Source organism: Salmo salar, unplaced genomic scaffold (genome assembly GCF_905237065.1).
Source record: "Salmo salar unplaced genomic scaffold, Ssal_v3.1, whole genome shotgun sequence".
Classification (NCBI taxonomy): Eukaryota; Metazoa; Chordata; class Actinopteri; order Salmoniformes; family Salmonidae; genus Salmo; species Salmo salar.
In genome coordinates this window covers 248971-269133 of record NW_025549146.1, presented here as the reverse complement: position 1 = coordinate 269133, position 20163 = coordinate 248971, and positions in this window count along the sequence as shown.

Here is a 20163-nt window from a genome sequence, read left to right as displayed (position 1 = left end):
CAGTCAGAGCAGCAGTGAGTTCTCTTCCCTGTGGATGTCTGCAGGTGTTTATTGAGGTGTTCTAATCTGGAGAGACTCTTCTCTGCCTCTTCAGCATCATGAGGTTGTTGAGGCTCCCCAGAGGATCCACGATAGTCCCATATCTCCCCTGTGTGAACAACAAAGTCAGACAGATGATTAAAGGCCCACAACAGCAGTAATCCACTGTAAAAGGTGATGCCAACAGCGGAGCCATGATGTTGGACAACAATTGACATCTGTAATGAATGTTAGAATTATTTGATATTTGCCTTAAATTGAGCAAGAATAGTCATATTTTGTCTTGTTTTCACATTAGTAGTAACATCGATGATTGTAGGCTAGAAATAAGTTATTCATGTTGTTGAAACTCTAAGCAGTGTGCCAGGCGACTTTTGGTCTCCAATATAGGCCCCTTTCTGTATTTGCTAAAATTGCGGCACGAGGGCAATTTGATTGCAGAAACTCCTCCCTGCTAATGAGGAAACCGATAGTTATGGATGTAGTATATCTGCCTGGAGCAAAAATGGTGAGCAAAGATTTTAGTTTTTCACAATGTATTCTGAATGTGAATGGGGGAAATTCAGGGGAGTAACATCCATTTCTAGGTTGCTTATGAGTACATTTCACACTACCTTGGATTATAAGCAGGTATATAGTAGAGGTATATATAGAGTTCAGTGTGTCAAATCAGAGGGCCTGTTGTCCAGACCTCTGGCAGTTTCTGTGGGGGTACCACAGGGTTCAATTCTCACACCGACTCTTTTCTCTGTATATACCAACGATGTTGCTCTTGCTGCGGGTGATTCCTTGATCCACCTCTACTCAGACGACACCATTCTGTATACATCTGGCCCTTCTTTGGACACTGTGTTAACCTCTTACATCTAGACGTTCCGCTAGCGGAACACCTGCTCCAATATCCAATGATAGGCGTGGCGCGAATTACAAATTCCTCAAAAAATACAAAAACTTCAATTTCTCAAACATATGACTATTTTACACCATTTTAAAGACAAGACTCTCGTTAATCTAACCACACTGTCCGATTTCAAAAAGGCTTTACAACGAAAGCAAAACATTAGATTATGCCAGCAGAGTACCCAGCCAGAAATAATCAGACAACCATTTTTCATACTAGCATATAATGTCACATAAACCCAAACCACAGCTAAATGCAGCACTAACCTTTGATGATCTTCATCAGATGACACTCCTAGGACATTATGTTATACAATACATGCATGTTTTGTTCAATCAAGTTCATATTTATATCAAAAACCAGCTTTTACATTAGCATGTGACGTTCAGAACTAGCATACCCACCGCAAACTTCCGGTGAATTTACTAAATTACTCACGATAAACGTTCACAAAAAACATAACAATTATTTTAAGAATTATTGATACAGAACTCCTTTATGCAATCGCTATGTCCGATTTTAAAATAGCTTTTCGGTGAAAGCACATTTTGCAATATTCTGAGTAGATAGCTCGCCATCACAGGCTAGCTATTTTGACACCCACCAAGTTTAGCCCTCACCAAACTCAGATTTACTATAAGAAAAATTGGATTACCTTTGCTGTTCTTCGTCAGAATGCACTCCCAGGACTTCTACTTCAATAACAAATGTTGGTTTGGTTCAAAATAATCCATAGTTATGTTCAAATATCCTCTGTTTTGTTCGTGCGTTCAAGACACTATCCGAAGGGTGACGAAGGGTGACGTGCCCGACGTGTTTCGTGACAAAAAAATTCGAAATATTCCATTACCGTACTTCGAAGCATGTCAACCGCTGTTTAAAATCAATTTTTATGCCATTTTTCTCGTAAAAAAGCGATAATATTCCGACCGGAAACCCTGTTTTCGTTCAAAGACGAAAAAATAAAAACATGGTGTCGGCTCGTGCACGCGCCCCAGTCTCATTGTTCTCAGAGCGACCACTATCCAAATGCGCTAGTGTTTTTCAGCCATGGCCTGCAAAGTCATCATTCAATGTTCTGCCACCTTCCGAGAGCCTATGGGAGCCGTAGGAAGTGTCACGTTACAGCAAAGATCCTAAATGTTCAATAAACAGAGCCAAGAAGTCCAAGGAATGGTCAGAGAGGGTACTTCCTGTTTGCAATCTTCTCAGGTTTTTGCCTGCCATATGAGTTCTGTTATACTCACAGACACCATTCAAACAGTTTTAGAAACTTTAGGGTGTTTTCTATCCAAATCAAACAATTATATGCATATTCTAGTTTCTGGGCAGTAGTAATAACCAGATTAAATCAGGTACGTTTTTTATCCGGCCGTGCAAATACTGCCCCCTACACTAGAGAGGTTAAGACTCTAAGACCATGAGAAACAAGAGTCTCTGGCTTGATGAAACCAAGATTGAACTCATTGGCCTGACTGCCAAGAGTCACGTCTAGAGGAAACCTGGCACTATCCTTATGGTGAAGCATGGTGGTGGCAGCATCATGCTGTGGGGATGTTTTTCAGCAGCAGGGACTGGGAGACTAGTCCGGAAAGTATTATGTGAAATTATTTTGATGTGATATTTAAATATTGTGTGAAATTATTCTGAATTGATATGAAAGTACATCAATTTATGCTTCTAGAAATGTATCTTAATTGAGAATCGATTCACATTTAGATGGAATAGTTGACTATTTTAGCTACCAGAGCCAGTCTACCTCTGAAAATAACATACAGTCCTTGGACCTTGAGGAGTAACGGGGGCAGCAATCAGCAGTAGAAACAATAACAAAGCGAACTCCCTGCCCGTTTCGGTAAAAAGCTGAGGGATGGGGCTGGAGAAATGTAACCATTCATGATATCAACATTCTAGTTTTAACCATGTTTTGAGGATATACAGTGTTTGTTTATATTTACTGACAAACATTGGAGTGAATAAAAGCTTATATTTTGGGTTCTGATGGGGTACGACAGTTGAACTAAGCTCATGAGGCATTTATAAGTGATTTATTCAAGAAACAGATGGGTACATATCATTAATGTATAAGTCCCTAAATGGATGTAACAACTGCTGATTGCCCCTTTAAGAGAACATCTTGGGCTAATCTAATAGGAGATATTGAGGACTACAGTATTTCAGGCATTGCCATTGGATGCATTTGATCAATTGTTAACGTTTTGTTGATGGTCCACTCTTGATGTTCTACACGTTACAGTGAAGCTTCAGCCATTCCTACAGAACAACATTAAAGTGTAGAACCCCTTTACTGCATATTGGTTCAACGACTGCAGAGACGGTACTTACTGGTGTTAAACAGATCTCCAACCTCCTCTTCTACCTCCTTCTCCTCTTTCAATGTGACAGTAATCTCCCTCTCCTCCTCTTTCACTCCAAAAACTGCATCCTCCTCTTCTTTTACTGTAACATCCTCCTCCTCTTTCACTCTGAACGCGTCTTCCTCTTCTTTCACTGTAACGTCTTTCTCTTCTTCTTTCACTGTAACAGCCTCACCTCTACTTGTCTTTGTGGTGTGATATCCTCTTCCTCCTCTTTCACTAGAGCTTCTTTCTCCATCCAGCAGACCTCCGCTTCTTTAGCAGGAGGAGAGTAGCTTAGTGAACTCATGGTCGGGGATGTTAGCTAGCTAGCATTAGCGACTAGCCTAGTTCTAAGCTAACTTAGCAAACCAGCTAGCTGACAAACAACGTAAATATATAATTAAATGGGCCAACAAGTACATACGACAGAAGTGTGTTTAATACACAGCGACAAATATACACCAAACCAGTGTAAAGAGCGTGAATGTTGTAGCTATGTTTGCTAGAAAGCTACCGAGGTGTCTGACTAGCTGTTGTTGTTGAAGGAGCGTCCCGTCCACTAGATTATACGTCACACTGGCAGCATCGCCTGAACCTAAAAGACGCACATCGCCATCTGCTGACTGGACTGGGCAACGCAGTTGAGGAACCAAACGTTTATTTTTCATTTATTTCAGGAAAGTTTAATATTATATTAAGTCGTTCAAAGAGAAGCATGTGTTGACTGATTCGTTTTTAATGAGTGAGAATTTAATACAAACTTTACACCCACTACATATTTTCATTGAACCATACTTCTGACATGGATCATTTTGACCCCAGAGGCATATCTTTTATCATAGCCAAAATGTGGTTCATTCAATTATTCAAATTTTTAATGACTTTGTCAAACAACTTGTTTTTAATATATATAAATCATGGTTTAGTGTTTGTGTCAAAATTTACTTTTAATTCAAATCCTTTGGAGTCATTTTGACTCCAGCCAAAAGCACCTTTGTTAAATAGGACGTTTATTTCAAATCAAATCACATTTTATTGGTTACATCACGTGTTTAGCAGATGTTATTGTGGGTGTAGCGAAATGCTTGTCTTTCTAGCTGCGACAGTGCAGTAATATCTATCAAGTAATATCTAACTATTTCACAACATATACCCAATACACACAAATCGAAGTATTTGAATCTAGGTTTCTCTGTAGACATGATCCATCCCACCAGAGGGTGGAGGGGCTCCTGTATCAGTGGTTTTGACAGATAGACACCTGCAGACACACTGTATAGTGCGTGTACTCTCCATGTACTCTCCTAAGATTGGACTTTTCTATACCACGTATCACATGACTGTGTACAAAACTGCCAGTGGTAGAAAACACTGCCAGAGGTAGAAAGCCCTGCCAGTGATATACAGAGCATTCGTTAAGTATTCCGACCCCTTCACTTATTCAACATTTTGTTACGTTACAGCCTTATTCTAAAATTGTATAATTTTCCCCCTCATCAATCTACACAAAATACCCCATAATGACAAACCAAAAACAGTTTGACATTTTTGCAAATTGATTAACTTAAGTATTCAGACCCTTTGCAATGAGACTCAAAATTGTGCTCAGATGCATCCTGATTCCATTGATCATCCTTGAGATGTTTCTACAACTTGATTGGAGTCGACTTGTGGTAAATTCAATTGATTAGACATGATTTGGAAAGGCACACACCTGTCTATATAAGGTCCCACAGTTTACAGTGCATGTCAGAGCAAAAACCAAGCCATGAGGTCAAAGGAATTGTCCATAGAGATCTGAGACAGGGATTGTGTCGAGGCACAGATCTGGGGAAAGGTAGCAAAAAATGTCTGCAGCATTGAAGGTCCCCAAGAACACAGTGGCCTCCATCATTCTTATATGGAAGAAGTTTGGAACCACCAAGACTTTTCCTAGAGCTGGCCGCCTGGCCAAACTGAGAAATCGGTGGAGAAGTCCCTTGGTCAAGGAGGTGACCAAGAACCCGATGTTCACTCTGACAGAGCTCCAGAGTTACTCTCTGGAGAAGGGAGAACCTTCGAGAAGGACAACCATCTCTACAGCACTCCACCAATCAGGCCTTAATGTAGCAATGATTAAAGTGTCAAAATGTATTTCAATGGACAATTCAGTGAACTGTTCTGTGAAAGGTGTTGGCTAGAGATGACATGAAGGAGCTTGCAGGGATTTGTAGTCTTGCATGTCGTCTACTTTGATGCTAATTAGCATTTTAGAATCCGAGAATAAAGAGACACAAATATATTGATAAAGTATTTGTATTTATTATGGATCCCCATTAGTTCCTGCCAAGGCAGCAGCTACTCTTCATGGGGTTTTATTATGGATCCCGATTAGTTCCTGCCGAGTATGGTCAGGGAGCGTGCCAGCCTGTCTGAACCACCCCTGAATTAACAGGTATAAATGATGGGTTATGAACTAACAGGTATAAATGATGGGTTATGAACTAACAGGTATAAATGATGGGTTATGAACTAACAGGTATAAATGATGGGTTATGAACTAACAGGTATAAATGATGGGTTATGAACTAACAGGTATAAATGATGGGTTATGAATTAACAGGTATAAATGATGGGTTATGAATTAACAGGTATAAATGATGGGTTATGAATTAACAGGTATAAATGATGGGTTATGAACTAACAGGTATAAATGATGGGTTATGAACTAACAGGTATAAATGATGGGTTATGAACTAACAGGTATAAATGATGGGTTATGAACTAACAGGTATAAATGATGGGTTATGAATTAACAGGTATAAATGATGGGTTATGAATTAACAGGTATAAATGATGGGTTATGAATTAACAGGTATAAATGATGGGTTATGAATTAACAGGTATAAATGATGGGATATGAATTAACAGGTATAAATGATGGGTTATGAATTAACAGGTATAAATGATGGGTTATGAATTAACAGGTATAAATGATGGGTTATGAACTAACAGGTATAAATGATGGGTTATGAACTAACAGGTATAAATGATGGGTTATGAACTAACAGGTATAAATGATGGGTTATGAACTAACAGGTATAAATGATGGGTTATGAACTAACAGGTATAAATGATGGGTTATGAACTAACAGGTATAAATGATGGGTTATGAATTAACAGGTATAAATGATGGGTTATGAATTAACAGGTATAAATGATGGGTTATGAACTAACAGGTATAAATGATGGGTTATGAATTAACAGGTATAAATGATGGGTTATGAACTAACAGGTATAAATGATGGGTTATGAATTAACAGGTATAAATGATGGGTTATGAACTAACAGGTATAAATGATGGGTTATGAATTAACAGGTATAAATGATGGGTTATGAATTAACAGGTATAAATGATGGGATATGAATTAACAGGTATAAATGATGGGTTATGAATTAACAGGTATAAATGATGGGTTATGAATTAACAGGTATAAATGATGGGTTATGAACTAACAGGTATAAATGATGGGTTATGAATTAACAGGTATAAATGATGGGTTATGAACTAACAGGTATAAATGATGGGTTATGAACTAACAGGTATAAATGATGGGTTATGAACTAACAGGTATAAATGATGGGTTATGAATTAACAGGTATAAATGATGGGTTATGAATTAACAGGTATAAATGATGGGTTGTGAATTAACAGGTATAAATGATGGGTTGTGAATTAACAGGTATAAATGATGGGTTATGAACTAACAGGTATAAATGATGGGTTATGAACTAACAGGTATAAATGATGGGTTATGAACTAACAGGTATAAATGATGGGTTATGAATTAACAGGTATAAATGATGGGTTATGAATTAACAGGTATAAATGATGGGATATGAATTAACAGGTATAAATGATGGGTTATGAACTAACAGGTATAAATGATGGGTTATGAACTAACAGGTATAAATGATGGGTTATGAATTAACAGGTATAAATGATGGGTTATGAATTAACAGGTATACATGATGGGTTATGAATTAACAGGTATAAATGATGGGTTATGAATTAACAGGTATAAATGATGGGTTATGAATTAACACATCCCCTCCAGGCATTAAAATACATTCAGGACTTCTTATAGTGAGCATAACATGACAATACATGACATCTAAGTAGCTGAATATTCTTTTGGACTAACAATCTAACAGTTTGAAGGACACAACTCATGTTATTCTGGTTAAACAGTGAGAGACTAGTTGATTAAGGAGTGGGGATTTTTTTACAATTAGGAAATAATATGTCATGTTTTACTAGTACCTCAGCCAGCATTGTGAATGGTTAGGAAATAATATGTCATGTTTTACTAGTACCTCAGCCAGCATTGTGAATGGTTAGAAAATAATATGTCATGTTTTCACTCGTACCTCAGCCAGCATTGTGAATGGTTAGGAAATAATATGTCATGTTTTACTCGTACCTCAGCCAGCATTGTGAATGGTTAGGAAATAATATGTCATGTTTTACTAGTACCTCAGCCAGCATTGTGAATGGTTAGGAAATAATATGTCATGTTTTACCCGTACCTCAGCCAGCATTGTGAATGGTTAGGAAATAATATGTCATGTTTTACTCGTACCTCAGCCAGCATTGTGAATGGTTAGGAAATAATATGTCATGTTTTACTAGTACCTCAGCCAGCATTGTGAATGGTTAGGAAATAATATGTCATGTTTTACTAGTACCTCAGCCAGCATTGTGAATGGTTAGGAAATAATATGTCATGTTTTACTCGTACCTCAGCCAGCATTGTGAATGGTTAGGAAATAATATGTCATGTTTTACTCAGTACCTCAGCCAGCATTGTGAATGGTTAGGAAATAATATGTCATGTTTTACTAGTACCTCAGCCAGCATTGTGAATGGTTAGGCAATAATATGTCATGTTTTACTCGTACCTCAGCCAGCATTGTGAATGGTTAGGAAATAATATGTCATGTTTTACTCGTACCTCAGCCAGCATTGTGAATGGTTAGGAAATAATATGTCATGTTTTACTAGTACCTCAGCCAGCATTGTCAATGGTTAGGAAATAATATGTCATGTTTTACTAGTACCTCAGCTAGTATTGTGAATGGTGTCTGATGCAGTGACATACTAGACCATAGCAGTAAATATAATACTTTGGTGTTTTTGAGTAGCATGAAAGGTCTGGGGTGGTTCTGTGGTTATAAGTTACTGTGCTCGGAATACATTTCTGGCCATGCTGGCAGGGTCGGAATCAAACCCAATGTCCAGTAGGATTGATCCTGTTTTGATCCAATTGTTTGTTTCAGTTTCCAGTTGTAGAATCCTTTAACATATTGTTGATTTCAGCATTTTTCATTTTCAACAAATGAACTGGGTTGGTTTGAAAAGTGATACCTAAACTTACATACCAGCACTATATTGACATAGTGGAAGATATACTGAATTTATACTGTTTTTCATGCTAAATGACCAAATACGTGTTGCTTTTGCTATATTTGTTCATTAGTTTTGCAAATGTCTGTTGATTGTCAGTCATTGGGTTCATTAGTTTTATATGTTCAAATCAACCATTTATACAGCATATTTCAGACATGGATAAACACAATGGCTTCACAGGGAAAAAGAAAACAAAAAACAATGAAAATAAACAGCAATATTTACCACAAACATAAGAGGATAAAAAATTGAAGAATAACAACTAAAACTAATAGCATTCTAAGGAAAATTAATTGATTACAATATTAACAATTGATGTTATATTCAACCATATTGAGATGACAAGCCAGCACAGGTGAACACATTGACTAACTGAGGTGACACCAATCAGTGCGTCCTCACGTTACTGCTTGGCTATGCGTGCTAACGGAGCTAGACGTGCTAACGAGCTAACAATTTCTTGAGCTAACCTGCCCTAACTTGAGCTATACCTGCTAGAGCTAACGGGCTAGAGCTAACGTGCTACAATAGATGTGCTAACAAGCTGTGCGTGCTATGAGCTAACGCTACTTGAGCTAACCTGCTAACGAGCTATGCCTGCTAACGAGCTAAGCGCTATGAGCTGGGCGTGCTACGAGCTAGATGTGCTAACTTGGAGGCTGTACGTGCTTGCCCGAGTTAGGCAGATGCGAGCTAAAATCCAACCTCAAAACATAAATGAAAACCAGCCTGTAACACCTTGCCTTAAGACAACAAATATGTCTATATTTTTGATGGACAGGATTTGCTCACCACCAACGAAAATAACTTCTATTTCACATTATAATCAACTACAATGCTTCACCTTCACCAATATAAACATGGTGTCTACTGGCTGTCAACAACTATAAACAAGAAAAAAATATACCACTATTTCACTCCCCTTGGAACGAGCCCAAACAAAACTCATCTCCGACACGGAAAAACGTGCAGTCAAAATAAATTGTGATCTATAGCAACGCACTAGCTAAACGCAAAAAACGAATCTTTTTGCTGCCCACCCTTGAGACAATCAGCAACCAAGTTGTCCTTATCACAGACATGTCTGATTTCAAGAGGAAACTCCTGCAATATCCGTAGTAACTTTCCACCTCACTGCGGAGCTTCTCTCTCTTCTCAGGGTTCACTAGATAGGCATGTTGTTGGAACGGGGCCCAGTCCCCAATGTCATGCTCTAGTACATTTGTGTTGGCACATCTGAGAATGAACCCTGATATTCTAAAAACAGGGCAACAGTGATGCATTTACATTTAGGGGTCGCTGAACAAAGGAACACAACACTTATTTGTCATCACTCATCGATATCATGTTAAAATCATTTGTGCGAGAGGAGGGAGATGAGGTTACACGTCCTGTTAAAACTAACAGCTCAAAACCACATGGAATATGGGAATAATGTTACATCACTGGTTAGAGGACAATTTGTAGAAAACAGCTAGCTACATTTTGAAGTGTTGCATTGTGATTCCAGTGGGTCACCAACGTGGTAAGTGTAACACAACTCTTTTTTGTTAGTCACTTTTTGTTAAATCACATAAATAGTAACTCTTCCATTTCAGAGCCTGGATTTTTTCCCTTTGAGGCTAAAATCAATTGAACAACAAACGTTTAGGGTTCTACATTCTGACGTTATTAAAATACTCCTACTACAATGTTAAAACATTCTACATTGTGACATTATTTCATTGATATCATGAAACAACTCCTTCATGTAGTTTCTGATGTTTGATCAGAGATCTTTTATCAGAGTATCTCTTCCCACATGAAATTGCTTTTCTGTTTTGAGTAAAACCCTTCCCACATTGATCACAGCCAAAAGGTTTCTCTCCAGTGTGTATCCTCTGGTGTGATTTCAGAGTTTGTAGCCGAATAAAACTCTTCCCACATTGATCACAGCCACAAGATTTCTCTCGTGTGTGAATTCTTTGATGTATTTTAAGGCCTAGTGAAGAGTTTAATCTTTTCCCACAGTCAGAGCAGCAATGAGATTTCTCTCCTGTGTGAACTCGCTGGTGTTTCTTGAGGAGTTCTGATCTGGAGAGACTCTTCTCTGCCTCGTCAGCATCATGAGGTTGTTGAGGCTCCCCAGAGGACCCACGATAGTCACGTCTCTCTCCTGTGTGAACAAAAGTCAGACAGATGGTTAAATGCCCACAACAGCAGAAATCCACTGTTTATTTGAGGTAAAAGGTGATGCCCAGATCATACCCATGAAGTTGTACAACAATTGACGTCTGTTAAAATATTTGACAATTAAGACAGTCAACTTAGCAACAATCATATTTTGTCTTGTTTTCACACTAGTAGTAACTAGAAAAGTTTTTAAAGTTGTTGAAACCCTAAGCAGTGTGCCAGATGACTTTTGGTCTCCAATATTGGCCCCTTTCTGTGTTTGCTAAAATTGCGACACGAGGTCAATGCGCACACAAAAATGATTGCAGAAACACTTCCCTGCTAATGAGGAAACCACTAGTTATGGATGTAGTATATCTGGTAATGAGGAAACCACTAGTTATGGATGTAGTATATCTGCTAATGAGGAAACCACTAGTTATGGATGTAGTATATCTGCTAATGAGGAAACCACTAGTTATGGATGTAGTATATCTGGTAATGAGGAAACCACTAGTTATGGATATAGTGTATCTGGTAATGAGGAAACCACTAGTTATGGATGTAGTATATCTGCCTGGAGCAAAAAATAGTGAGCAAAGATTTTAGTTTTCACAATGTATTCTGAATATTACAGCACAAGATCAGGAGTGCTACTCAAGGAAACTCACATTAAGCTCTGTGTCTATTCACTAATTCACCACCGTGGGGAAAACTCAGGGGAGTTCTCATAGGCTGACAGCAAATATAGCCTCCATTTACAGGTTGCTTATGAGTGCATTTCACATTAAATATGGATTATAATTGTAAGACTCGCTTGAATCACCTACTTAATATGTTTGTGTTATTGTCGCATATCAACTGATTTATACTTAAAAAAACACTTCAACCAGTAAAATGCTCTTTGGCTAGCTTTAACATCAGCCTGACAATGAGGGTTTGTACACTAAGTGTTTAACAAATTGGCCCATAACTTCACCTAACAATAACATAGACCAACTGTAAGACCCATAACTTCACCTAACAACATAGACCTACTGTAGGACCCATAACTCTTCACCTAACAACAACATAGACCTACTTCACCTAAGACTATATATAATTTTATATTTCAGGTGAAACATGGAAACTAACATGTCTTTGTCATGACATTTCATAACCTGATCACCAGATAATTTTGTGAATAATCCCACTAGGCTACTCTGTAATGTGTTGTCATTCTAAATGTCCTGAATAAAGGAAAATAGCTCTGTGTGTTGTACAATAGCCTATCCATCAAGGAACAGTTCTCTACACATTATGAGCTAAGTATCTCTGTGCACAAACAGAGTAATGAGACCCTACTGTAAATCAGCCAGACAGTAACACATTATAAACATCGATTTGTTTGGGATGTTGGATCCAACGTGGAGCACGGCATAACTGTCTTTACCAGAGTAATGAATGAAGAAGCACTTTGGTTGTTGTTGCATGTCGTGATGTTTGTCATGTGACTGTCATTCAGAAATGATTTCCTGGATCAGCTGATGATAGTTGAACATGTGACTGTAACTAAACAGCTACAGTATTAAGTATTATGTGTAATTATTGAAGAAACGACGTTAATGACAGTATCTATTTGGGTGTTGTCAATAAAGTTAAGGTGACTCTCGGTTAGAACCATTGGATTTAGCAAACTCTGAAATTATTTAGGATTTCTGTGCCCATAAAAACTGTTTTGCCAGCGTAACATAAGGAGACACTAAATGTTACGTAAGTAGAGAGCATTTCAGAGATCTGAATACAAAAACTGTCCTAACAGGACAATAACCTAAACCACAAGGCCAAATCTACACTGGAGGAGCTTACCAAGATGACATTGAATGTTCCTGAGTGGCCTAGTTACAGTTTGGACTTAAATCATCTTGAAAGTCAATGGCAAGACTTGAAAATGGCTTTCTAGCAATGATCAACAACCAACTTGACAGAACAGGAAGGATTTTAAAAAGAATAATGAATATTCACATGAAGATCAGCCTCCTATTGGATGACATCACGACTTCCCATCAAGCCAACTCCTTGGAGGCCTTACTATGACATCACTCACTCCTTCTAGTTTGCAGTTGTTAAAAAACACTATTTTGCCCAAAACATTTATTTGTTTCCCATTAGTGTGTTTATACTTTACTGTATTTATATCACTTTTCAACAGGAAAGGACGTCATGAACAATTCATACAGTACAACAACATATTCAAGTGTAGAATGCCCTTTAAAAATCACACATTAGTTCAACAACTGCAGAGATTGTGTCCCTCTTTTATCAGATATTACTCACTGTATTTACTGGTGTTAACCGATCATGCATTAGATAGCTCACTGTATTTACTGGTACCTGTTTATTATTTACAGATCAATGCCCTGTTTTATTAGATATACTTGTGTGATTCAGATCAATGTCCCTGTTTTATTAGTGTTTTTTTTTCTGTATTTACTGGTGTTTCTCAATTCAAGATAATGTCCCTGTTTTTTAGTAGTACTCCTGTATTTACTAATGTTAATCAGATCTCCAGTCTTCTCTTCTTCGTCCTCCTCTAATGTGACAGTAATCTCCCCTCTTCATCCTTCATTCCAAAAACGTCTTCATTTTTCTTTCACTTCCTCCTCTTCTTTTACTGTAACATCCTCCTCCTCTTTCACTCTGAACGCGTCTTCCTCTTCTTTCTCTGTAACGTCTTTCTCTTCTTCTTTCACGGTAACAGCCTCACCCTCTACTTGTTGTTTTACTGTGACATCCTCCTCTTCCTTCTCCTCTTTCACGACAATGTTCAGCCCCAGAGCTTCTTTCTCCGTCCAACAGACCTCTTCTTTAGCAGGAGAGTAGCTTAGTGAGCGCATGGTCGGGGATGTTAGCTAGCTAGGCTAGTGCTAACTTAACCAGCCAGATAGTTGACTTACAACGTAAATATTAAATTAAATGGGGTAGCTAGTTGTTTACACATAAGTATGTCTAAATCACAGTTACAATTAAACCAGGAAAGTGTCTAAAGAACTTGAATGTTCCGACTTTGTCAGCTAGCGAGCTACCGAGGTGGCTGCAGTTGTTGAAGAAGCGTTCCGTCCACTAGATTATACGTCACACTAGAAACATCGCCTGAAAGACACATATCGCCATCTGCTGTCTGGAGGGAGGAAACGCAGTTGAGGAGGGAAAACTATTTTTATTCTTCATTGAATTATAATATTATAAAGCAGTTTAGGGAAACGTTTTTTCTCTCCATTAAATATTAATATTATATCAACACGTACAAAAGCAACAAGTGCTGTTTGATTAATTCCGTTTTTTATGAGAATTTAAAACAAACTCTACATCTACTCCACTGTATTTACTGGTGTTAATCAGATCAATGTCCCTGTTTTATAAGATGGTACTCACTGTATTTACTGGTGTTAATCAGATCAATGTCCCTGTTTGACTCAGTCAAAAAACAAGATATCAAAATAAGCACCTAGTTATTAATACCCTTGATAAAGATGAGCAAAAATGTATAAAATAAATCAACTTTAACCACTACCAGGATATTTTAGCCCAAAACCTGGTTACCTCTCTGCTAGGAGGCTGAAACTTGGCCATAAGTGGATCTTCCAGCAAACACAACATCATCCACATCCACAAGAAACTGTAAATTGGGCACAAAATCAAAAATGTTCTATGGCCAACTCAGTCTTCGGACTTGAACTCCATTGAAAACCTGTGGTTTGAATTGAACAGGGCAGTCCATAAGACAGACTAAATAAATCAAGGACATGGAGAGATTCTGTATGGAGGAAGGGTCTAAGGTCCCACCCAATGTGTTCTCTAATCTCATTAAACATTTCAGTGTCATTATCCTCCCAAGGGGAGAGTGCTGGAGTATTGAAAACATGGGTAGCAATAATTCAGACCCCTGCCTTTTGAGAATTACATGTTAAACTAAATCTCTTTCTCTGAGCAATTGTATTAGTATAAAATAATATAATTTCCCTTTTTTTGGTGTAACAATACATCATGTAGATGTATATAATGAACAGACTAGGTCTATACTGCTCCTACATGGTGTAACAATACATCATGTAGATGTACAGTGGGGGGTAAAAGTATTTGATCCCCTGCTGATTTTGTACATTTGCCCACTTACAAAGAAATAATCAGTCTATAATTTTAATAGTAGGTTTATTTGAGCAGTGAGAGACAGAATAACAACAAAAAATCCAGAAAAATGCATGTCAAAAATGTTATAAATTGATTTGCATTTTAGTGAGGGAAATAAGTATTTGACCCCCTCTCAATCAGAAAGATTTCTGGCTCCCAGGTGTCTTTTATACAGGTAACGAGCTGAGATTAGGAGCACACTCTTAAAGGGAGTGCTCCTAACTGTAAAGGGATAATTCCAGTACAGTACATGTGTAAAGGGTGTAGAGGGATAATCCCAGTGCAGTACATGTGTAAAAGGATAATTCCAGTACAGTACATGTGTAAAAGGATAATTCCAGTACAGTACATGTGTAAAGGGTGTAAAGGGATAATTCCAGTGCAGTACATGTGTAAAGGGTGTTGAGGGATTATTCCAGTGCAGTACATGTGTAAAGGGTGTAGAGGATAATCCCAGTACAGTACATGTGTAAAGGGTGTAGAGGGATAATCCCAGTGCAGTACATGTGTAAAGGGTGTTGAGGGATTATTCCAGTGCAGTACATGTGTAAAGGGTGTTGAGGGATATTTCCAGTACAGTACATGTGTAAAGGGTGTAGAGGGATAATTCCAGTGCAGTACATGTTGTAGAGGGATAATCCCAGTGCAGTACATGTGTAAAGGGTGTTGAGGGATAATCCCAGTGCAGTACATGTGTAAAGGGTGTTGAGGGATATTTCCAGTACAGTACATGTGTAAAGGGTGTAAAGGGATAATCCCAGTGCAGTACATGTGTAGAGGTGTAGAGGGATAATTCCAGTGCAGTACATGTGTAAAGGGTGTAAAGGGATAATCCCAGTGCAGTACATGTGTAAAGGGTGTAGAGGGATAATCCCAGTACAGTACATGTGTAAAGGGTGTAAAGGGATAATTCCAGTGCAGTACATGTGTAAAGGGTGTTGAGGGATAATTCCAGTGCAGTACATGTGTAAAGGGTGTTGAGGGATAATCCCAGTGCAGTACATGTGTAAAGGGTGTTGAGGATAATCCCAGTGCAGTACATGTGTAAAGGGTGTAAAGGGATAATTCCAGTGCAGTACATGTGTAAATGGTGTAGAGGGATAATCCCAGTGCAGTACATGTGTAAAGGGTGTTGAGGGGATAATCCCAGTGCAGTACATGTGTAAAGGGTGTAGAGGGATTATTCCAGTACAGTACATGTGTAAAGGGTGTAAAGGGATAATCCCAGTGCACTGGTTATTGACTGCAGACTTAAAATGCTGAAAACAGGTCCCTAGTGGAATGACAACAACATGGCTGCTTCTTAAAGAAGAGATGGAGAAAAGAGACAGAGATAACCATATACATTGCACATGGACTGTAAGAAATCCTGAAGGTATTGAAATGCCTGGGCTCGCAGGGGATGTGTTAATTCATAACCCATCATGTATACCTATACCTGTTAATTCATAACCCATCATTTATAACCCATCATTTATACCTGTTAATTCATAACCCATCATTTATACCTGTTAATTCATAACCCATCATTTATACCTGTTAGTTCATAACCCATCATTTATACCTGTTAATTCATAACCCATCATTTATACCTGTTAGTTCATAACCCATCATTCATAACCCATCATTTATACCTGTTAGTTCATAACCCATCATTTATACCTGTTAATTCATAACCCATCATTTATACCTGTTAGTTCATAATCCATCATTTATACCTGTTAATTCAGGGGCGGTTCAGGCAGGCTGGCACGCTCCCTGACCTAACTTGGCAGGAACTAATGGGGATCCATAATAAACCCCAGGAAGAGTAGCTGCTGCCTTGACAGGAACTAATGGAGATCCTTAATAAAAACCCAGGATGAGTAGCTGCTGCCTTGGCAGGAACTAATGGGGATCCATAATCAATACAAATACTTGTATCAATATATTTGTGTCTCTTTACTCTTGGAATCTAAAATGCTAATTAGCATCAAAGTAGACGACATGCAAGACTACAAATCCCCTGCAAGCTCCTGCATGTCATCTCTAGCCAACACCTTTCACAGAACAGTTCACTGAATTGTCCATTGAAATACATTTTGACACTTTAATCATTGCAACATAAAGGCCTGATTGGTGGAGTGCTGCAGAGATGGTTGTCCTTCTGGAAGGTTCTCCCGTCTCCACAGAGGAAATCCGGAGCTCTGTCAGAGTGAACATCGGGTTCTTGTTCACCTCCCTGACCCTCTGTTTCCGAGAAGCTTTTGGTTGCCCAAACTTTCATAAGAATGAGGGGCCCACGTTTTTCAGGGGACCTTCAATGCTGAAGAAAGTTTTTGGTACCCTTTCCCAGATCTGTGCCTCGACACTATCCTGTCTCAGAGCTATATGGACAATTCCTTGACCTCATGGCTTGGTTTTTGCTCTGACATGCGCTGTAATCTGTGGGACCTTATATAGACAGGTGTGTGCCTTTCCAAATCATGTCTAATCAATTGAATTTACCGCAAGTGGACTCCAATCAAGTTGTAGAAACATCTCAAGGATGATCAATGGAATCAGGATGCATCTGAGCTCAATTTCGAGTCTCATACCTAAGTAAATACATTTGCAAAAATCCTCTAAAAAATCTATGGTATGTCATTTTGGGGTATTGTGATGTCATTATGGGGTATTGTGTGTAGATTGATGAGGGGGAAAAAATATTAAATTTTAGAATAAGGCTGTACATGTATCAAAATATGGAAAATGTGAAGGGGTCTGAATAATTTACTTTACCGCGTTTTGTACATGATCAAATCAAATGAAAGTTTATACACTGTCATGTGATACGTGATATAGAAAAGTCCAATCTTAGGAGAGTACATGGGAGGCACTATACTGTGTTCTGCAGGTGTCTATCTGATCAAAACCACTGATACAGGAGCCCCTCCACCCTCTGGTGGAATGGATCATGTCTACAGAGAAACCTAGATTCAAATACTTAGATTTGTGTGTATTGGGTATATGTTGTGAAATTGTTAGATATTACTTGTTAGATATTACTGCACTGTCGGGAGCTAGAAACACAAGCATTTCGGCTACACCCACAATAATATCTGCTAAACACGTGTATGTGACCAATAAAATGTGATTTGATTTGAAATAAACGTCCTATTTATCAAAGGTGCTGTTGGCTGGGGTCAAAATGACTCCAAAGGATTTGAATTTGTTAAAAGTCCATATTGATACAGAAACACTAAACCATGATTTAGATTTATTAAGAACAAGTTGATTGACAAAGTCATGAAAAATTGGTAGAATTGAATAAACCACATTTTGGCTATGATAAAAGATATGCCTCTGGGGTCAAAATGATCCATGTCAGAAGTATGGTTCAATGCAAATATGTAGTGGGTGTAAAGTTTGTTTTAAATTCTCACTCATTAAAAACGAATCAATCAACACATGCTTCTCTTTGAACGACTTAATATAATATTAAACTTTTATGAAATAAATGAAAAATAAACGTTTGGTTCCTCAACTGCGTTGCCCTCCTGTCAGCAGATGGCGATGTGCGTCTTTTAGGTTCAGGCGATGCTGCCAGTGTGACGTAGAATCTAGTGGACGGGACGCTCCTTCAACAACAACAGCTAGTCAGACACCTCGGTAGCTTTCTAGCAAACATAGCTACAACATTCACGCTCTTTACACTGGTTTGGTGTATATTAGTCGCTGTGTATTAAACACACTTCTGTCGTATGTACTTGTTGGCCCATTTAATTATATATTTACGTTGTTTGTCAGCTAGCTGGTTTGCTAAGTTAGCTTAGAACTAGGCTAGTCGCTAATGCTAGCTAGCTAACATCCCTCGACCATGAGTTCACTAAGCTTCTCTCCTCCTGAAGTGAAGAAACTCTAAAAGAAGTAGGAGGATGAAAAGATGTTACAAAAAAAAGGAATCCGAAAGCGTGAAAGGAGAAGAGAAAGACGTTTCAGTTAAAGAAGAGGAAGACGCGTTCAGAGTGAAAGAGGAGAAGGATGTTACAGTAAAAGAAGAGGAGGAAGAGAAAGAGGAGGATGCAGTTTATGGAGTGAAAGAGGAGGAGGGGGAGATGACTGTCACATTGGAGGAAGAAGAGGATGTTGGAGATCTGTTTAACACCAGTAAGTACCGTCTCTGCAGTCGTTGAACCAATATGCAGTAAAGGGGTTCTACACTTTAATGTTGTTCTGTAGGAATGGCTGAAGCTACACTGTAACGTGTAGAACATCAAGAGTGGACCATCAACAAAACGTTAACAATTGATCAAATGCATCCAATGACAATGCCTGAAATACTGTAGTCCTCAATATCTCCTATTAGATTAGCCCAATATGTTCTCTTAAAGGGGCAATCAGCAGTTGTTACATCCATTTAGGGACTTATACATTAATGATATGTACCCATCTGTTTCTTGAAGAAATCACTTATAAATGCCTCATGAGCTTAGTTCAACTGTCGTACCCCATCAGAACCCAAAATATAAGCTTTTATTTACTCCAATGTTTGTCAGTAAATATAAACAAACACTGTATATCCTCAAAACATGGTTAAAACTATAATGTTGATATCATGAATGGTTACATTTCTCCAGCTCCATCCCTCAGCTTTTTACCGAAACGGGCAGGGAGTAAGCTTTGTTATTGTTTCTACTGCTGATTGCTGCCCCGTTACTCCTCAAGGTCCAAGGACTGAATGTTATTTTCAGAGGTAGACTGGCTCTGGCAGCTAAAATAGTCAAATAATCCATCTAAATGTGAATCGATTCTCAATTGCGATACGTTTCTAGAAACATAAATCGCTGTACTTTCATATCAATTCAGAATAATTTCACACAATACTTAAATATCACATCAATTATTATTTTAATTTACATCAAAATTATTTCAAATAATACTTTCATATCACATCAAAATTATTTAAAATACTTTCACATCAAAATAATTTCACACAATACTTTCATATCACATCAAAATAGGTAACCAGTCACGATGCCCCCAAACATTGAATGCAAGTCAATTTATAACATTTTTGACATGTGTTTTTCTGGATTTTTTGTTATTCTGTCTCTCACTGTTCAAATAAACCT